A 21,003-nucleotide genomic window follows, 5' to 3' on the forward strand; every position below is an offset into this window, starting at 1 on the left:
TCTCTCGAAATATATGAATGTATTACATTTTCTAAAATTGAATTATAAATAAATAAAATCTAATATGTTTTAAAGGAGCGTAAAATGGTATAATCATTTTGGGAAAAGATCTGGTTGTTTCTTTAAAAACTACACACACCTATCCAACACCTAATACATGGTAGGTATCTGCCAAAGAGAGATGAGAACATACATCCATTCAAAGGAATTGTACAAACATTTTCATAGCAGTTTTGTTGATAATGGCCCCAAATTGAAAAAAGTATACACATCTATCACCAGGAGAATAGCTGAACAAGCTCAGTAGGATGACTGGGGTCTGCTTACAATGACCTGCACTAGCTCCTAAAAGCCAAAGGATACATTTTCAAGAATTTGGAAAGACATTTGGCAAGCACAGCCATTATTAATTATAGAAATTTGATGTTAAAAACAAAAGAAATAAATATTCAAAAACATCCTTTCCTAATTCTTGGGTTTTATTGTTGCCTGTTCTGTGAGGCTCTTTGCAGCTATTGGACCTGTCTGGTGGAAATGCTCTATAACACTAGGCTGCAGGGCTTCCTTTCTTGCCTCCCCTCTATGAGGTCACACTGTAGCCTGAAATCAACAATGGTAGGAATATCTACACACGCAATTTGTCCAGTGATACTAATCAGGACTTAATTTATTGTTTGCTAATGTTCTGGGCTTAAGAAGATAATGGAGAAAATATTAATAATGTAGATTAAACTTAAAAGGGTGTGATGTCTGTAACTGTCACATTATGAATATCACAGAAAATTTAGGACATATTCTTCTAATATCCAAAAATTATTATCTTACACAGCAAAGAAGTCACTCACGTCACTGACAAGCAACGGAAGTTCCAACAAGCTTATTTCATTTAAATCTTACTGGTTAACACAAAGGGAATTATCAACCTGGGGTACTATGCGGCATGGTAATAGCAAATTGTTTGAGGCCATTAAGTTTGGGGGTGAATTGGTTTGCAGCAGTAAGTAATCAGAGAAACCCTTTCTCTTAAACTACAGTCCCAGGTCATGAAATCAATCTGATGATTTATTGTGTGCATTTTAAAAAGTGAGCTGAATGGAATGAGCACTGGGTGTTACACTAGATGTTGGGAAATCGAACTTCAAGAAAAATAAATAAATAAAAATAAAAAGTGAACTGAACTAGAAATAAGAAAATAGAGTGCTAGCACAAAAGTATGCTTAAATATTGTTTTGTAAAACTCTGTATATATGTTTTTACATATATTATATACTGATCACTGAAAAACTATTTCATTTGTTTTAATTTGCATTTGTTAGAGTACAGGCAAGATTCATTTAAAAATGTTTGCTGCAGGGGCACCTGGATATGTCAGTTGGTTAAATATCCAACTCTTGATTTCTGCTCAGGTCATGATCTCAGGGTCATGGGATCAAGTTTTGTGTATGTGTGTCTATGTCAGGCTCTACCCCTGGATGTGGAGCCTGCTTAAAATTCTCTGTTTCTCTCCCCCTCTGCATTCTCATTTTCTCTCTCTCTCTAAAAAAAAGAAAAACATGTTTGTTGCATTTGCTTTTTCTCTTATGTGAATGACTTACTCATATATATTTCTGCCTGTTTTTGTACTGGAGTTGTCTTAGTGTTTTTCTTATTAATCTATTTGGGTTCCTTCTATATAAAAATTGAGGGGTTAATAGGAAAGCAGCATTGTTTTCTGTTCATGATTTAGCTGGATGCAAAGTTTTTGAAAGGGCAGATTTTTTGGTATGGTTTGGTTCAGCACATAGGATTGAACATAGGGATCTACTTCCCTCCTCTTCCAAACCCTATTTAGTTAAAAGAAAAAAAAAATATATATATATTTTTTATGTAGGCTCCACTCCATGCCCAGCATAGAGCCCAATGTGGAGTCCCAAACTCATGACCCGAAGATCAACACCTGAGGTGAGATCAAGAGTCAGATGCTCAAGCGACTGAGCCACCTAGGCACCCCCCAAAAATAGTATTTTTCCAAGAATCAATTCTGAATAGTCCTGGAAAACAAGTTAAGGGTATTATCATTAACCAGACGTTAGGAGACAGTTGAGCAGGATAGAAAGCATTTGGGGTTGGAGGCTTCTGACTCAAGATGGCAGAACAAACACACTTTGGCCTTCTATTCTTCCCTTAGACCTTTATGAAATAGATAGTAGGTATTTAAACATAATAAGCAACACAGCAAACGAAAGCAGTAGTAGAAGTCATAGTGGGTGGGGGGAGGAGAGGGCCTCACCTTCGTGTGGATGGTTTCAAGAAGCAGAGCAGGAGAGGGGAAGGGTGGTGAGAAATACACCTGTAAACAGAGACAGTAATAGTAAGGCTGCCTGTGCCACAGCCCTGCCCTGTCTCTTTTCCCCACTCTTGTATGCATGGACAGTTTCATGTTTATAGTGGGCAAAAACACAAGTGCTCTCCCCAGAAGAAATGGGCTCAACTACCTGAATAAAACTAATGCTTTTCAGTAGATGTTGAGAGCAAAATAAAGTCAAATTTAAACACTCAAGAACTCATTAGAGAAAGTTTCAGAATTTCCTTCTAGGAAGAGCAAAAGTACAGCAAGCTGAGTAGAAAGGCTTCCTAGTCCTGGACCAGACTTGGCTTTGGCTTGACCAAAGAGCCACGTCTGTTTCTTACTAGGATTCTGGTTCCAAGTTATGTCGGGTGTGGCATGGAAAGACATGACATATTACTTCATGTTCTATTAATTTTTTTAAGATTTATTTATTTTAAATGATTTATTAAAAAAATTTATTTATCTGAGAGAGAGAGAGAGTGTGGAAGCATGGGAGGGGCAGAGGGAGAGGGAGAAGCATGCTCCTGGCTGAGTAGGAAGCTGAATGTGGATGGAGGTTAGATTCCAGGACTCTGGGATCACAACCTGATCTGACTGCAGATGCTCAACTGCCTGAACCACCCAGGTGCCCCTATTTATTTATTTTAGTAATCTCCACACCCAACACGAGGCTTGAACTCCCAACCAAGAGATCAGCAGTCACATGCTCTACCAACTGAGCTAGCCAGACACCCAGATGTCCTATTCAATTTCCTTTTTTAACCACAAAAAACTTACACTTTCTTTTTTCAATTTCAGTACTAGTAATTGGGGCAAAAAAGGGAGTGGGGCTAATCAACACATAATTTGGCTTGAACAAGTTGAACCACACATTCTATGGAGCCATGGAACCAGGCAACTGAGGACTGCAGAGTCCCAGTGTAGCTCCTTGAAGCCTTGTTTCAATTCTAGACCAGAGGCTACATATTCAGTATTGGCAGATGTGGGGCTGGAATTTAGGTGTTCTTACCTGCAGTTGGTCTTCTTCCTCCTGCACTTTTCTTGTCGGCAAACTTGGTCAGAAAGTCAGTTTTACTGGGCACTGTTCCTTGTGAGAGAGCTCTGCAACCATCCTGGGACATGTAGCACTAGGCCCAGCGGCAGCAAGCTGGCTGTGCTGGGCTCAGAAGGACTTAGGTGGGGCACCTGGGTGGCTCAGTGGTTGAGCCTTTGGCTCAGATTGTGATCCTGGGTTCCTGGGATTGAGTCCTACTTCTCCCTCTGCCTATGTCTCTGCCTCTCTCTGTATTTCTCATGAACAAATAAATTAAATCTTACACACACACACACACACACACACACACACACACAATGACTTAGGTGATTTGGGAGCATGTCAGAACACTCCAGAGGAGACTTTGGTTTACTTCCTGCTTCCACTTATGGAATCCCAGGAGTCCGGAATGTTTAGGATCTGAATGTTGCTGTTCTTCGTATCACCCGTCACTGGTGATAGTGCACTATGATTTTCAATTCATATTTATTGAATAGTATTTGTAGCTATGCACAAGTCATAGTGCTGGTGAGTGCTTATGAACTTTGCCAATTATGGTGAAATACTGTATTAATAGCCTAATACTGTATTAATAGCCTAATAGCCTTGACCTGAATTTGGGTTAAAGAGATTAAAGAATTAAAGAAAAAAGAAAGAAAAGAAAGTTAATTTTACTAAACCAGGAAACTTACTAGGAGACCTTTCCTGCTCTAACTCCTGGAACATCTGCATAAACCAAACTGGGTTCAAATATTACTTTTTTCTGGGGCACCTGGGTGGCTCACTTGGTTAAGTGGCTACCTCTTGAACTCAGCTCAGGCCTTGATCTAAGGGTTGTGAGCTTAAAGATAGATAGATATAGGGCAGCCCGGGTGGCTCAGCGGTTTAGTGCCGCCTTCAGTCCAGGGTGTGATCCTGGGATTGAGTCCCACGTCGGACTCCCTTCATGGAGCCTGCTTCTTCCTCTGCCTGTGTCTCTGCCTCTCTCTCTCTCTATCCCTCATGAATAAATAAATATTTTAAAAATATAGATATGTATAGATATAGATATATCTAGATATAGATATATATGTATAATTTTTTCCTATTGTCTAAGTGATTTTAAAGTTAAGTGATTAATTGAAGAAAATTTGGAAAATACAGAAAAATATGAAGATGAAAGACAATGTTTGTGTATGTTTGGACACTCCAAATCCAAGCCTTCAAAGATACCTAAAACTAACACAGAATATAGGGCTAGCTTTACCACTTACTGAAAGAGATCAGGAACTTCAGTGATGTGAGGCAATTGGCTCAAGCTAGTGCTTGGGTGGTGGGACCAGGAAGAATTCTAGGTGAATCTTTGAACTGTTTGTTGACTAAGTCACACTATTTTGCAGAAGATTAGATTGGAAGGCATCACAGGATTCCCCACCCTGTATTACTCTTCAGAGAGGAGCTGGGTTAAGACGTGAGCTTTTGCCATCAGAGTCTGGAGGTTTGTTGTTTTTTTTTTTTAAGATTTATTTGTTTGTTTATTTATTTATGATAGACGTGGAGAGAGAGAGAGGCAGAGACAGAGGAGGAGGGAGAAGCAGGCTCCATACTGGGAGCCTGACGCGGGACTGGAGTTTTGAAGACCATTAACTACTGGCCTTTCCTATAGATTTTTTTAAAGTGTGTGTATGTGTGTGTGCGTGTAGAGAGAGAGTGCAAAAAAGTTTACATGCAGATGTTAAAAATGAGAAAGCAGTCCCAAAATGGAGATACTTTTGCTAAATTCCACACTAGCAAGCCAAGATTTAATACCTAACCTAATTGTAGTTTCAATCTCCCAGGAATAATCTTTAACCAGACAACATGGAATTACCTGGTAAACATAGTGAGATAATCCTCTTGATAGACCGTTGCTGATCTCCTTAGGCAGACAACCTTGCCTGAAGCAGTGCATTCTTTGCTAATAATTTTCTTTTCCTATCCCTTTTCACCTTGAAAAACCTTTCCTTTTCTACAGCTCACTGAAGCTCCTTTCTATTTGATGGGTGTGATGCTGCCTGATTTGTGAATCGTTGAGTAAAATCAATTAATCTCTCAATTTATTCAGTTAAATGTCTGCTATTCACCACAGAGAAGAAAACAAACCTGAAGTGTACAGCTCGGTAAATGTCTAAAAAATTCACCTTTTTAAAAATTCCCATAAAGGGTCCGTACCCTGATCCTAGAGGCCCCACAGGGTCTTAAAAGCATCTTAAACGTTCAGCAGTAAAGGTAACTAACGTTTCTGCTTTTTCCCTCCATGGTCTTTTTTAAATGAACTTTTTATACTGGAATACTTTTATTCGTTTATTTTAATATTTTAAATATTTCATTTATTTGAGAGAGAGAGAAAGAGAGTGAGCACAGGCAGGGGGAGCTGCAGGAGGGAGACGCAGGCTTCTGGGCGGGGAGCCTGGCGCGGGGCTGCGTCCCCAGACCTGGGGTCATGGCCTGGGCCAAAGGCAGATGCTTAACTGAATGAGCAACCCAGGTGCCCCTATTTTTTTTTTTTTTGAAGATTTTATTTATTTATTCACGACAGACACAGAGAGAGAGGCAGAGACACAGGCAGAGGGAGGAGCAGGCTCCACGCGGGGAGCCCGACGCGGGACTCGACCCCGGTCTCCGGCATCACATCCCGGGCCCAAGGCAGCGCCAAACCGCTGGGCCACGGGGCTGCCCAGGTGCCCTATTTTGGGACGACTCTAAGTTCGCAGGACAGCCCGCAGGCTCTTCGCCCCGCCCCCTAACAGGGTCCACGTCCCGCACCGTCACGGGGCGACCGTCCAGACTCGAGCTCGCAAGGACTCACGATCCATCAAGGCGAAGACTCTCTCCGGGATTCCCCAGCGTCCTCACTCACCCTCTTCCAGGTTCCGGCCCCACCCAGGACCCCGCGCTGCATCCCCCAGCGACAGCTTGCGGCGCTCCCTTGTTTCCCACGACTCCGAGGCCCGCGGGCTGCCCCGCTACCCCCGCCTGCTCCCCGCGGCCGGTCCCGGCTCCGCACCGCGGCCCCTCGCCGGTCTCCGGGGGAAGCGATCGGGCCGAGGCGGGCGGGGTCGGCGCGGGCCGGCGGCCCCCGGGTGGGGAGCGACTCCTCGGGGTTCTCGTACGCGGAGCCTCGTCTTCTCCGCATCAGGCCGCCTCAGACCAACGGATCCTCGCGTGTCTGTGCCACGCTCCAGGCGGCGACCAGCGCCGAGCATCCCCCCGCGGCTCCCACACGCCTCCGCCGTCACAGCGGCTTCCGGCGGCCCCACTTCCGGCCCCGCTCCCCCAGCCCCGCCTCCCTGCCCGCCGCGGCCCCGCCCCCGCCCCCGCCCAGGCCCGCCCAGGCCCGCCCCTCGGGCACGGCGCATGCGCGCTGGGAACGCTGACGTCGGACCGCGGCCAGGACGCAGGCGCGAGGCGGGCGGGGCGGGGCCCCTGGCGGCGTCCTGCGCTCCCCGGTCCTGCGCGGCTGCTGCGCTGCGGTTCGCAGGTAAACGCGCCGGCCCCGTGGGGCGCCCCGGGCGTCCTTCTGCCCCGCATCCCCGAGGCGGCCCCTCTGCAGCCTCTCCTGGAGCTGCCCGGCCCGACCCTGACGGGACCGCCCAGACCCGCCGCCGCCCCCGCCCGCACCCCGGGCCCCGGCTCCGCCCTCCCCGCGGGGATCCCGGTCCCCTGGCGCCGCCGACCCAGCGCCCGTCGGAGGCGACGCCCCGCCCGCCTCGCCGCCCTTCCCGGCCCCGGCCCCGGCCCCGGCGTTGGCGCCCCGGAGCCTCGGGAAAGGCAGGTCTGGCCGCTGGAGCCTGCTCCGGAGCCGCCGACCCCTCGGCTGCGCCGCGCTCACACCGCCCAGCCACGGGCCGCCCCAGAGGGGACGGTCCTCGGCCCTCGGCCCTCGGCCCTCGGCCCTCGCCGCCCGCTCCCTGGACCCGGCGCCGGACTCCTCCCGGCCCGGGTTCCCTCTCGCCTGCCTGGGGCCGGCGCCTCTGAAGCCTTCCCGGGAGCTGCGCAGCCGCGCCCGAGCTCTCCTGCGGCGCCCCCCTCCCCGCAGGTGCGGCTCCCCCCCCCACAGGTCCTCCCCCCCCCCCCCCCCGCAGCTCCCCCCGCAGGTGCGGCTCCCCCCCGTAGGTCCTCCCCGCAGGTGCGGCTCCCCCCCCCCCCCGCGCAGGTCCTCCCCCCGCAGGTGCGGCTTCCCCCCCCCCGCAGGTCCTCCCCCCCCGTAGCTCCTCCTCCCCGCCCGCACCCGCACCGGCGCCCGCACCTGCACCCGCACCCGCACCGAGACCGCCCTCTCCTTCCGGAACCCGCTCCGCCGTTGCAACTGTGCGCGGGCGGATGTACCTGCTCCTGGCTGTGCAGCGAGGGGGTCGCCCTGGGGCCGCGGTATTACGTTGTCTTTTCCCCACTTGAACCTTTCACTCAGCCGGACCGGGACCTCCGGAGCTCGGGGGTTTTAGTTTTGCGTCCGCACAGTTTTGCTTTTACCCTATATGTACAGTGACTTGCGTAGAAGAGGCCTCATTAAAGTGAAGGAAAGTAAGTTCCTGGTCTTCAGGGTGGGTGGAGGGGATGTGCTGTGATGCTCATCCCGCCAGAAAGACCTCGAGGAACGTGGGTCACTCCCATTCCCAGCCCGCTGCTCCTGGAGAATCCCTTTTTTTTGTTTGTTTGTTTGTTTTAGTGTCTCCTCTGACTAGAACAGGGTGGAGCCACTGCCAGAGCCCAGAGCCTTTGCGTCCAAAGGGAGGGAAGTACCTGGGTCTGCTGACGGTCAGCGCAGGAAGTGAGTCGTGCGACATCACGAGGGGACTTTGGGCCAGGGCCAGGGCCAGGGCTTCCTTGTGGCCTCCGATCTGTGTCCAGCAGGCGGGGACTGCAGTGTCGGGGTGTAGGTGCTTGGGCCAGGGCTTCCTGTGGCCTCCGATCTGTGTCCAGCAGGCGGGGACTGCAGCGTCAGGGTGTAGGTGCTTGGGCCAGAGCTTCCTCGTGGCCTCCGATCTGTGTCCAGCAGGCGGGGACTGCAGCGTCGGGGTGTAGGTGCCTGGGCCAGGGCTTCCTGTGGCCTCCGATCTGTGTCCAGCAGGCGGGGACTGCAGCGTCGGGGTGTAGGTGCTTGGGCCAGAGCTTCCTGTGGCCTCCGATCTATGTCCAGCAGGCGGGGACTGCAGCGTCAGGGTGTAGGTGCTTGGGCCAGAGCTTCCTCGTGGCCTCCGATCTGTGTCCAGCAGGCGGGGACTGCAGCGTCGGGGTGTAGGTGCTTGGGCCAGAGCTTCCTCGTGGCCTCCGATCTGTGTCCAGCAGGCGGGGACTGCAGCATCGGGGTGTAGGTGCCTGGGCCAGGGCTTCCTGTGGCCTCCGATCTGTGTCCAGCAGGCGGGGACTGCAGCGTCGGGGTGTAGGTGCTTGGGCCAGGGCTTCCTGTGGCCTCCGATCTGTGTCCAGCAGGCGGGGACTGCAGTGTCGGGGTGTAGGTGCTTGGGCCAGAGCTTCCTGTGGCCTCCGATCTATGTCCAGCAGGCGGGGACTGCAGCGTTAGGGTGTAGGTGCTTGGGCCAGAGCTTCCTCGTGGCCTCCGATCTGTGTCCAGCAGGCGGGGACTGCAGCGTCGGGGTGTAGGTGCCAGGGCCAGGGCTTCCTCGTGGCCTCCGATCTGTGTCCAGCAGGCGGGGACTGCAGCGTCGGGGTGTAGGTGCTTGGGCCAGGGCTTCCTGTGGCCTCCGATCTGTGTCCAGCAGGCGGGGACTGCAGCGTCGGGGTGTAGGTGCTTGGGCCAGAGCTTCCTCGTGGCCTCCGATCTGTGTCCAGCAGGCGGGGACTGCAGCGTCGGGGTGTAGGTGCTTGGGCCAGGGCTTCCTGTGGCCTCCGATCTGTGTCCAGCAGGCGGGGACTGCAGTGTCGGGGTGTAGGTGCTTGGGCCAGAGCTTCTTTGTGGCCTCCGATCTGTGTCCAGCAGGCGGGGACTGCAGCGTCGGGGTGTAGGTGCTTGGGCCAGAGCTTCCTCGTGGCCTCCGATCTGTGTCCAGCAGGCGGGGACTGCAGCGTCGGGGTGTAGGTGCTTGGGCCAGAGCTTCTTTGTGGCCTCCGATCTGTGTCCAGCAGGCGGGGACTGCAGCGTCGGGGTGTAGGTGCTTGGGCCAGAGCTTCCTCGTGGCCTCCGATCTGTGTCCAGCAGGCGGGGACTGCAGCGTCGGGGTGTAGGTGCTTGGGCCAGAGCTTCCTCGTGGCCTCCGATCTGTGTCCAGCAGGCGGGGACTGCAGCGTCGGGGTGTAGGTGCCTGGGCCAGGGCTTCCTGTGGCCTCCGATCTGTGTCCAGCAGGCGGGGACTGCAGCGTCGGGGTGTAGGTGCTTGGGCCAGAGCTTCCTGTGGCCTCCGATCTATGTCCAGCAGGCGTGGACTGCAGCGTCAGGGTGTAGGTGCTTGGGCCAGAGCTTCCTCGTGGCCTCCGATCTGTGTCCAGCAGGCGGGGACTGCAGCGTCGGGGTGTAGGTGCTTGGGCCAGAGCTTCCTCGTGGCCTCCGATCTGTGTCCAGCAGGCGGGGACTGCAGCGTCGGGGTGTAGGTGCCTGGGCCAGGGCTTCCTGTGGCCTCCGATCTGTGTCCAGCAGGCGGGGACTGCAGCGTCGGGGTGTAGGTGCTTGGGCCAGAGCTTCCTCGTGGCCTCCGATCTGTGTCCAGCAGGCGGGGACTGCAGCGTCGGGGTGTAGGTGCTTGGGCCAGGGCTTCCTGTGGCCTCCGATCTGTGTCCAGCAGGCGGGGACTGCAGCGTCGGGGTGTAGGTGCTTGGGCCAGAGCTTCCTGTGGCCTCCGATCTATGTCCAGCAGGCGGGGACTGCAGCGTTAGGGTGTAGGTGCTTGGGCCAGAGCTTCCTCGTGGCCTCCGATCTGTGTCCAGCAGGCGGGGACTGCAGCGTCGGGGTGTAGGTGCCAGGGCCAGGGCTTCCTCGTGGCCTCCGATCTGTGTCCAGCAGGCGGGGACTGCAGCGTCGGGGTGTAGGTGCCAGGGCCAGGGCTTCCTGTGGCCTCCGATCTGTGTCCAGCAGGCGGGGACTGCAGTGTCGGGGTGTAGGTGCTTGGGCCAGAGCTTCCTCGTGGCCTCCGATCTGTGTCCAGCAGGCGGGGACTGCAGCGTCGGGGTGTAGGTGCTTGGGCCAGGGCTTCCTGTGGCCTCCGATCTGTGTCCAGCAGGCGGGGACTGCAGTGTCGGGGTGTAGGTGCTTGGGCCAGAGCTTCTTTGTGGCCTCCGATCTGTGTCCAGCAGGCGGGGACTGCAGCGTCGGGGTGTAGGTGCTTGGGCCAGAGCTTCCTCGTGGCCACCGATCTGTGTCCAGCAGGCGGGGACTGCAGCGTCGGGGTGTAGGTGCTTGGGCCAGAGCTTCTTTGTGGCCTCCGATCTGTGTCCAGCAGGCGGGGACTGCAGCGTCGGGGTGTAGGTGCTTGGGCCAGAGCTTCCTGTGGCCTCCGATCTATGTCCAGCAGGCGGGGACTGCAGCGTCAGGGTGTAGGTGCTTGGGCCAGAGCTTCCTCGTGGCCTCCGATCTGTGTCCAGCAGGCGGGGACTGCAGCGTCGGGGTGTAGGTGCTTGGGCCAGAGCTTCCTCGTGGCCTCCGATCTGTGTCCAGCAGGCGGGGACTGCAGCATCGGGGTGTAGGTGCCTGGGCCAGGGCTTCCTGTGGCCTCCGATCTGTGTCCAGCAGGCGGGGACTGCAGCGTCGGGGTGTAGGTGCTTGGGCCAGAGCTTCCTCGTGGCCTCCGATCTGTGTCCAGCAGGCGGGGACTGCAGCGTCGGGGTGTAGGTGCTTGGGCCAGGGCTTCCTGTGGCCTCCGATCTGTGTCCAGCAGGCGGGGACTGCAGTGTCGGGGTGTAGGTGCTTGGGCCAGAGCTTCCTGTGGCCTCCGATCTATGTCCAGCAGGCGGGGACTGCAGCGTTAGGGTGTAGGTGCTTGGGCCAGAGCTTCCTCGTGGCCTCCGATCTGTGTCCAGCAGGCGGGGACTGCAGCGTCGGGGTGTAGGTGCCAGGGCCAGGGCTTCCTCGTGGCCTCCGATCTGTGTCCAGCAGGCGGGGACTGCAGCGTCGGGGTGTAGGTGCTTGGGCCAGGGCTTCCTGTGGCCTCCGATCTGTGTCCAGCAGGCGGGGACTGCAGCGTCGGGGTGTAGGTGCTTGGGCCAGAGCTTCCTCGTGGCCTCCGATCTGTGTCCAGCAGGCGGGGACTGCAGCGTCGGGGTGTAGGTGCTTGGGCCAGGGCTTCCTGTGGCCTCCGATCTGTGTCCAGCAGGCGGGGACTGCAGTGTCGGGGTGTAGGTGCTTGGGCCAGAGCTTCTTTGTGGCCTCCGATCTGTGTCCAGCAGGCGGGGACTGCAGCGTCGGGGTGTAGGTGCTTGGGCCAGAGCTTCCTCGTGGCCTCCGATCTGTGTCCAGCAGGCGGGGACTGCAGCGTCGGGGTGTAGGTGCTTGGGCCAGAGCTTCTTTGTGGCCTCCGATCTGTGTCCAGCAGGCGGGGACTGCAGCGTCGGGGTGTAGGTGCTTGGGCCAGAGCTTCCTCGTGGCCTCCGATCTGTGTCCAGCAGGCGGGGACTGCAGCGTCGGGGTGTAGGTGCTTGGGCCAGAGCTTCCTCGTGGCCTCCGATCTGTGTCCAGCAGGCGGGGACTGCAGCGTCGGGGTGTAGGTGCCTGGGCCAGGGCTTCCTGTGGCCTCCGATCTGTGTCCAGCAGGCGGGGACTGCAGCGTCGGGGTGTAGGTGCTTGGGCCAGAGCTTCCTGTGGCCTCCGATCTATGTCCAGCAGGCGTGGACTGCAGCGTCAGGGTGTAGGTGCTTGGGCCAGAGCTTCCTCGTGGCCTCCGATCTGTGTCCAGCAGGCGGGGACTGCAGCGTCGGGGTGTAGGTGCTTGGGCCAGAGCTTCCTCGTGGCCTCCGATCTGTGTCCAGCAGGCGGGGACTGCAGCGTCGGGGTGTAGGTGCCTGGGCCAGGGCTTCCTGTGGCCTCCGATCTGTGTCCAGCAGGCGGGGACTGCAGCGTCGGGGTGTAGGTGCTTGGGCCAGAGCTTCCTCGTGGCCTCCGATCTGTGTCCAGCAGGCGGGGACTGCAGCGTCGGGGTGTAGGTGCTTGGGCCAGGGCTTCCTGTGGCCTCCGATCTGTGTCCAGCAGGCGGGGACTGCAGCGTCGGGGTGTAGGTGCTTGGGCCAGAGCTTCCTGTGGCCTCCGATCTATGTCCAGCAGGCGGGGACTGCAGCGTTAGGGTGTAGGTGCTTGGGCCAGAGCTTCCTCGTGGCCTCCGATCTGTGTCCAGCAGGCGGGGACTGCAGCGTCGGGGTGTAGGTGCCAGGGCCAGGGCTTCCTCGTGGCCTCCGATCTGTGTCCAGCAGGCGGGGACTGCAGCGTCGGGGTGTAGGTGCCAGGGCCAGGGCTTCCTGTGGCCTCCGATCTGTGTCCAGCAGGCGGGGACTGCAGTGTCGGGGTGTAGGTGCTTGGGCCAGAGCTTCCTCGTGGCCTCCGATCTGTGTCCAGCAGGCGGGGACTGCAGCGTCGGGGTGTAGGTGCTTGGGCCAGGGCTTCCTGTGGCCTCCGATCTGTGTCCAGCAGGCGGGGACTGCAGTGTCGGGGTGTAGGTGCTTGGGCCAGAGCTTCTTTGTGGCCTCCGATCTGTGTCCAGCAGGCGGGGACTGCAGCGTCGGGGTGTAGGTGCTTGGGCCAGAGCTTCCTCGTGGCCACCGATCTGTGTCCAGCAGGCGGGGACTGCAGCGTCGGGGTGTAGGTGCTTGGGCCAGAGCTTCTTTGTGGCCTCCGATCTGTGTCCAGCAGGCGGGGACTGCAGCGTCGGGGTGTAGGTGCCAGGGCCAGGGCTTCCTCGTGGCCTCCGATCTGTGTCCAGCAGGCGGGGACTGCAGCGTCGGGGTGTAGGTGCTTGGGCCAGGGCTTCCTGTGGCCTCCGATCTGTGTCCAGCAGGCGGGGACTGCAGTGTCGGGGTGTAGGTGCTTGGGCCAGAGCTTCCTCGTGGCCTCCGATCTGTGTCCAGCAGGCGTGGACTGCAGCGTCGGGGTGTAGGTGCTTGGGCCAGGGCTTCCTGTGGCCTCCGATCTGTGTCCAGCAGGCGGGGACTGCAGTGTCGGGGTGTAGGTGCTTGGGCCAGGGCTTCCTGTGGCCTCCGATCTGTGTCCAGCAGGCGGGGACTGCAGCGTTAGGGTGTAGGTGCTTGGGCCAGAGCTTCCTCGTGGCCACCGATCTGTGTCCAGCAGGCGGGGACTGCAGCGTCGGGGTGTAGGTGCCAGGGCCAGGGCTTCCTCGTGGCCACCGATCTGTGTCCAGCAGGCGGGGACTGCAGCGTCGGGGTGTAGGTGCTTGGGCCAGGGCTTCCTGTGGCCTCCGATCTGTGTCCAGCAGGCGGGGACTGCAGTGTCGGGTGTAGGTGCTTGGGCCAGAGCTTCCTCGTGGCCTCCGATCTGTGTCCAGCAGGCGGGGACTGCAGCGTCGGGGTGTAGGTGCTTGGGCCAGGGCTTCCTGTGGCCTCCGATCTGTGTCCAGCAGGCGGGGACTGCAGCGTCGGGGTGTAGGTGCTTGGGCCAGGGCTTCCTGTGGCCTCCGATCTGTGTCCAGCAGGCGGGGACTGCAGCGTTAGGGTGTAGGTGCTTGGGCCAGAGCTTCCTTGTGGCCACCGATCTGTGTCCAGCAGGCGGGGACTGCAGCGTCGGGGTGTAGGTGCTTGGGCCAGAGCTTCTTTGTGGCCTCCGATCTGTGTCCAGCAGGCGGGGACTGCAGCGTCGGGGTGTAGGTGCTTGGGCCAGAGCTTCCTGTGGCCTCCGATCTATGTCCAGCAGGCGGGGACTGCAGCGTCAGGGTGTAGGTGCTTGGGCCAGAGCTTCCTCGTGGCCTCCGATCTGTGTCCAGCAGGCGGGGACTGCAGCGTCGGGGTGTAGGTGCTTGGGCCAGAGCTTCCTCGTGGCCTCCGATCTGTGTCCAGCAGGCGGGGACTGCAGCGTCGGGGTGTAGGTGCCTGGGCCAGGGCTTCCTGTGGCCTCCGATCTGTGTCCAGCAGGCGGGGACTGCAGCGTCAGGGTGTAGGTGCTTGGGCCAGAGCTTCCTCGTGGCCTCCGATCTGTGTCCAGCAGGCGGGGACTGCAGCGTCGGGGTGTAGGTGCTTGGGCCAGAGCTTCCTCGTGGCCTCCGATCTGTGTCCAGCAGGCGGGGACTGCAGCGTCGGGGTGTAGGTGCCTGGGCCAGGGCTTCCTGTGGCCTCCGATCTGTGTCCAGCAGGCGGGGACTGCAGCGTCAGGGTGTAGGTGCTTGGGCCAGAGCTTCCTCGTGGCCTCCGATCTGTGTCCAGCAGGCGGGGACTGCAGCGTCGGGGTGTAGGTGCTTGGGCCAGGGCTTCCTGTGGCCTCCGATCTGTGTCCAGCAGGCGGGGACTGCAGTGTCGGGGTGTAGGTGCTTGGGCCAGAGCTTCCTGTGGCCTCCGATCTATGTCCAGCAGGCGGGGACTGCAGCGTTAGGGTGTAGGTGCTTGGGCCAGAGCTTCCTCGTGGCCTCCGATCTGTGTCCAGCAGGCGGGGACTGCAGCGTCGGGGTGTAGGTGCCAGGGCCAGGGCTTCCTCGTGGCCTCCGATCTGTGTCCAGCAGGCGGGGACTGCAGCGTCGGGGTGTAGGTGCTTGGGCCAGGGCTTCCTGTGGCCTCCGATCTGTGTCCAGCAGGCGGGGACTGCAGTGTCGGGGTGTAGGTGCTTGGGCCAGAGCTTCCTCGTGGCCTCCGATCTGTGTCCAGCAGGCGGGGACTGCAGCGTCGGGGTGTAGGTGCTTGGGCCAGGGCTTCCTGTGGCCTCCGATCTGTGTCCAGCAGGCGGGGACTGCAGTGTCAGGGTGTAGGTGCTTGGGCCAGAGCTTCTTTGTGGCCTCCGATCTGTGTCCAGCAGGCGGGGACTGCAGCGTCGGGGTGTAGGTGCTTGGGCCAGAGCTTCCTCGTGGCCTCCGATCTGTGTCCAGCAGGCGGGGACTGCAGCGTCGGGGTGTAGGTGCTTGGGCCAGAGCTTCTTTGTGGCCTCCGATCTGTGTCCAGCAGGCGGGGACTGCAGCGTCGGGGTGTAGGTGCTTGGGCCAGAGCTTCCTCGTGGCCTCCGATCTGTGTCCAGCAGGCGGGGACTGCAGCGTCGGGGTGTAGGTGCCAGGGCCAGGGCTTCCTCGTGGCCTCCGATCTGTGTCCAGCAGGCGGGGACTGCAGCGTCGGGGTGTAGGTGCTTGGGCCAGGGCTTCCTGTGGCCTCCGATCTGTGTCCAGCAGGCGGGGACTGCAGTGTCGGGGTGTAGGTGCTTGGGCCAGAGCTTCCTCGTGGCCTCCGATCTGTGTCCAGCAGGCGGGGACTGCAGCGTCGGGGTGTAGGTGCTTGGGCCAGGGCTTCCTGTGGCCTCCGATCTGTGTCCAGCAGGCGGGGACTGCAGTGTCGGGGTGTAGGTGCTTGGGCCAGGGCTTCCTGTGGCCTCCGATCTGTGTCCAGCAGGCGGGGACTGCAGCGTTAGGGTGTAGGTGCTTGGGCCAGAGCTTCCTCGTGGCCACCGATCTGTGTCCAGCAGGCGGGGACTGCAGCGTCGGGGTGTAGGTGCTTGGGCCAGAGCTTCTTTGTGGCCTCCGATCTGTGTCCAGCAGGCGGGGACTGCAGCGTCGGGGTGTAGGTGCTTGGGCCAGAGCTTCCTCGTGGCCTCCGATCTGTGTCCAGCAGGCAGGGACTGCAGCGTCGGGGTGTAGGTGCGTGTGCATCCCGTCGCTCGTGCCAGCCTGCCCTTGGGGGTGAGCTTGCCCGGGCTTTGCTTCTTGAGTTGCTGATTGTTTTTTACTTGACTCCCCTCTCCTCTCCCCAACGTACTGATCTATGAGGACAGGAATCCAAAATGTCACAGCATCCCCCTGGCAGACAGCACAGTGAAGTCGATGCTCCCTAAAGGAGGCTGCAGAGAGGAACTCAGCACCTGACAGAGGCTCTTTACTAGCATATTTTTAATGGTGTTAGCACATCCTGTAAGTAAAATTCCCAATAATCTCGGGGACTGAATTTGTAAAATTTGTTCACGATTGGTAGTGGTTATCGAATGAATAGATTGCAATCTCCAATCTTCTTGTGAGAGTCGTGTTGCTTCCTGAAGGACAGACTTTCTTTTCTTTTTTTTTTTTTTTTTTTTACTCCTTCTAGAATCTTTACTATGCTTCCCAGCTTGCTACCCTGTTAATAATTGGTTTCTTTCTCCTTACTTCTGCCTTTTTTCTTTCTTACTGAGTGTCCAAAGAACAGTATTAGTGTCTGTAAGTATGAAAAACTGCAGAGTCAGCTATTAAACATGTTACAAAAAGTGGGCTATTCACGTTTTATTGGTCGTATGTTTGCATCTGAATTTGATCATGGGGACAGAAAGTCGAACTTTCTTGCCTGCCTAGTGGGTCTCCTCATTGGTAAGTGCTTGTATGAAGCTTGCTATTAAGAAATGGTTGCTGCCTGTCAGTGGCCAATGCTACAAATGAACTGACGTCTAAATGATGGGTTACCCAGTGCTTGTCCCCTGTATTTAGAGAGGCTGGAGAATTCTTATTGCCTTTACAGTATTTTTTTTAAGATTTCATTTATTTTAAAGACTTGAGAGAGTGTCTAGACAGAGTGTGCACACACAGATGCAAACATGATGGGAAAGGGCAGAGGGAGACAATCTTCAAGCAAACTTAACACTAAGTGTGGAGCCCAGCGCAGGACTTGATCTCACACTTCATGAGATCATGACCTGAGCCAAAACCAAGACTCAAGTCACTTACTTAACTGACTAAGTGTCCAGGCACCCCTAAAGATTTTTTTAGGTAATCTCTACACTCCTCATAGGGCTCAAACTCTATGGGCTCATCCCTGAGATCAAGGGTGGCATGCTCTACGGGGGAGACAGGTAGGTGCCCCCACATTATCATTTTGGAAAAACAGTTTTCCTCCATTTGATAAGGTAGTAACTTTTACAGTCGAATTACAGAGAGCGCTGGCTAGAGGAACCAGGGTATTGTGAAGGAGTCCGTCGTAGACAAGTAATTCTGAATTGCAGCTCTTTTTCTTTTCTCTCTTCTTTTCTCTTCTCTTCTCTCTCTCTCTTCTTTCTCTTCTCTTTTCTTTTCTTTTTTTTTCTTTTCTTTTTTTTCTTTCTAGGTTTTATCCATCTATTCATGAGAGACACCGAGAGAGGAGAGAGAGATAGAGAGAGGCAGACACAGGCAGAGGATAAAGCAGGCTCCATGCAGGGAGCTCAGTGTGGGACTCTGTCCCGGGACTCCGGGACCACACCCTGAGCCAAAGGCAGCTGCTCAACCGCTGAGCCACCCAGGTGTCCCTATTTACTTTTTTTGAGATGGAGGGAGCGCACACAAGCAGAGGGAGAAGCAGGCTTCCAGCTGAGCAGGGAGGCCAATGCAGGACTGAATCCCAGGACCCTGGAATCATGACCTGACCTGAAGGCAACCGTTTAACCGACTGAGCCACCCAGGCATCCTTGAATTGCACTTCTTAGGAAAAGTAATAATTATAGCCATTCTCTCCTTTTGGAGCAGCTCCTATGGGGCGCTTTGGGCTTATTTCAGTTAATTCTCACACTAACCTTATGAGATAACAGTAACGTCCTGTCGAATAGGTTAAAAAAAAAAAAAAGTGGGTCTTGGGAGGTTTAGCATTGTGCTCAAAGTCATATGTTAGTAAAAAGGTAGAGCTCAGAACTACCAGATTCCAAAGGCAATATCTTTCTGTTGATCTCTTTTGGATGCACCTGGGTGGCTCAGTCCCTTAAGCATCTGCCTACAGCTCAGGTCATGATCCTAGGACCCTGGAATCAAGCCCCACATTAGGCTCCCTGCTCAGCAGAGAGCCTGTTTTTCTCTCTCCTGCTGCACCCCCCACCCCCGCGCTTGTATTCTCTTTCTGTCAAATAAAAATCTTAAAAAAAATTGATCTCTCTTGGATTCAGTGTTTTGTTTTAAAGATTTTGTTTGTTTGTCTTAAGATTTAATTTATTCATGAGAGACACAGAGGCAGAGACATAGGCAGAGGGAAAAGCAGGCTCCCTTCGGGGAGTCTCTGTGGGACTAGATCCCTGGATCCTAGGATCACACCCAGAGCTGAAGGCAGAAGCTCAACCACTGAGCCACCCAGGTGTCCCTATTTATTTTATTTTAGAGAATGCATGCACGCATGAAGTATGGAAGGGCCAGAGGGGGAGGGAGAGAAAAATCAGACTCCCTGCTAAGTGCAGAGCCCCATGTGGGGCTTGATCTCATGACCTCAAAATCACAACCCGAGCTGAAACCAAGAGTTGGATGCTAAAGCAACTAAGCCACCCAGGCACCCCTGGATTCAGTGTTTTTAAGATAATTTCAGTTCACATTTAAAATAATTTGAATTGTTGAATATAGTTTGTATTTAAAAACTTCTATAGATTTACTGGCATGTGAGTAATGTGGGTATTTTGCAGCTAGTTTGCTGGTGTTTTATTCTGTGGAGACCACCAGCAGGCCTTTTTTCTGATGGGTTTTAGTTTATGCAATAGATCTTGCTCCAGGACATAAATAGTGAAATTTTAAGTAAGTTGCGAAGTGATGTGGAATACAGCAAGGTAAGGCAAAGAAATACTCTTGTTCCCCAAGAGAGGTATTTGGAGGGGCACCTGGGTGGCTCAGTCAGTTAAGCATCTGCCTTTGCTTAGGTCATGATTCCAGGGGCCTAGGATTGAGCCTTGCTTTGGGCTGCCTGCTCAGCAAGGAGTCTACTTCTCCCTCTGCCCCTCCCCCTGCTTGTGCTCCCTTTCTCTCTCTCTCTCTTTTAAATAAAGAAACTCTTTGGGTGGGAGGGGGGGAAGATGGATTTGGTTATGTATAATGGGAGGTTTGATTTTTTTACGATTTTTTTTTTTTTTAATTTCAGGGGCACCTGGGTGACTCGGTGGTTGAGTGTCTGCTTGGGGCGTGATCACGGGGTCCTGGGATGGAGTCCCTTATTGGGCTCCCTGCAGGGAGCCTGCTTCTCCTTCTGCCTAGGTCTGTGCCTCTTTCTCCATGCCTCTCATGAATGAATAAATAAAATCTTAAAAAGATTTCATTTATTTGAGAGCAGCAGAGAGAACACATTTGGGGGGGGGGGGCAGAGGGAGAAGAAGACTCCCCACTGGACAGGGAGCCTGATCAGGGCTTGATTCCAGGACCCTAAGATGATGACCTGAGTTGAAGGCAGACGATTAACTGAGCCACCCAGGTGCTCCTCGGGAGGTTTTTTGTTTTTTGCTTTCACTTCTAGTGTATATGTGTTCAAATTTTGACCTTCAAGGGTATCTTAATTTATTAAGTCTGCAAAGTCATTCTTCACAGCCTAATATTCTTCGGCCTTCTGGAATGTTTTGGGCAGATTTTAGTCAGGTGGCTAGTGAGGAAATATAAGTGATAATTGCTGTGTGAGCAGCTCCCATTTCTTGAGTTTTTGTAAATGTCAGATATTATGCCAAACATGTTATTTTACCCAATTTTCCAAATGTCTGTCAAGTAGGTATTGGTATTCTCATTGTACAGATCAAAAAACTAAGGCTTGGAAAAGTTAAGTAACTTGCCCAAGGTTATTTATTTACTTATTTCCCAGCCCCTGCCCCTCTTGTTCAAGGTTAATTATAAGTGAGTGAGTCAGGATTTGAACAAGTGTAAAATCTATATTTCTTGAACATATGTTCAAATCCTGACTTTTGTCTCTACTGCTGGTGTCTTTGTGATTTATGCCTTGTTTTCCCCCTAAGTCATTTTAGTTGCATTTCAGGAGGGAGCAGAGTTAGCTGTTTGTGCTCCTTATAATCCATCACTGATGTTGAAAATAGCAAAGCAGTCACTGGCATGGGTAATCTTGACATTACTGGTGTATCTTTTGTCTTGGATTCCCATTTTAAGATTTTTTTTTTTCCATTTTAAGATTACTATTGTGTTTTCTCTCTGAAAATAACTCTCATGTGAATTCCAGTGTTTAGTGACAAGAAATACAGATTTTTGCATATCTATGTAATATATCCGTTTAACACAGAGCGAAAAATGAAAAGATGGACGTTTAAAGTCGTGTGGTCCCCCCACCCCCCCCATTGTTTCCAGGTAATCTCAAGGCAGGGCAGGCTAGCAGGATCTGGGATCAGGAATTGGGCTAGGCTGATGAGTAGCGTACTTCTTGTAGGCAGTGGCATTGAGTGCTCTGTAAGGCTGAGGGGCAGGTAGGCTCAGGGATAATGTCCCTTCCTTCTCTGCTTTGTGGTCAGGATTCAGGAGCTTGGTAGGGTACGGACTCTAGACAGGAAGATGTAGCTGTGGTCTAGCTTAGGTGAGGTGAGTCATTTAAGGAGCAGGTGATAGCAGCTACTTATTTAAGGACTTGTTGCCTTTGGTGTATCTTATTTGTAGTGCCCAAGGTGGAGGGTCTCTATTGTGTTACATACTGCTTATGGGTTGGGAGCCAGAGGCTAGGATGCTCTGGCTTTGGAGGCTGAGACTAAGGCTGATGAGATAATATGCTTTCTGTGGTGGTGGTGGTACCAAAATGATGCCTTGACAGAAGAAGCTAGTAGGCACAAAGGACACACATCTCTTCAGTGGAGTTAAAGAACTTGTTTTCC

General features: G+C 54.4%; 2 protein-coding genes across 7 annotated transcripts in view; one reads left to right on the forward strand and one right to left on the reverse strand.

The window, feature by feature from the left end:
* The window catches only part of FAM168B (family with sequence similarity 168 member B), a 58,276-nt gene extending 50,480 nt beyond the window's left edge, over positions 1-7,796 (reverse strand). Inside the window, exon 1 of the mRNA XM_072757436.1 lies at positions 7,710-7,796. The gene's annotated coding sequence lies outside the window, so the exon portion shown is untranslated. The remainder of the gene's footprint in view (positions 1-7,709) is intronic.
* Positions 6,700-21,003, forward strand: part of PLEKHB2 (pleckstrin homology domain containing B2) — a 56,633-nt gene continuing 42,329 nt past the window's right edge. Inside the window, exons 1-2 of one of the 6 annotated variants that reach the window (XM_072757426.1) lie at positions 6,742-6,861; positions 16,234-16,369. The gene's annotated coding sequence lies outside the window, so the exon portion shown is untranslated. Of the gene's footprint in view, positions 6,862-7,112; positions 7,420-7,625; positions 7,905-8,049; positions 8,152-15,975; positions 16,027-16,099; positions 16,370-21,003 lie in introns of those variants that run through there. The other 5 variants (XM_072757428.1, XM_072757427.1, XM_072757425.1 and 2 more) reach the window with 5 other exon arrangements.

This window comes from Vulpes vulpes, chromosome 5 (assembly GCF_048418805.1).
Source record: "Vulpes vulpes isolate BD-2025 chromosome 5, VulVul3, whole genome shotgun sequence".
NCBI lineage: Eukaryota > Metazoa > Chordata > Mammalia > Carnivora > Canidae > Vulpes > Vulpes vulpes.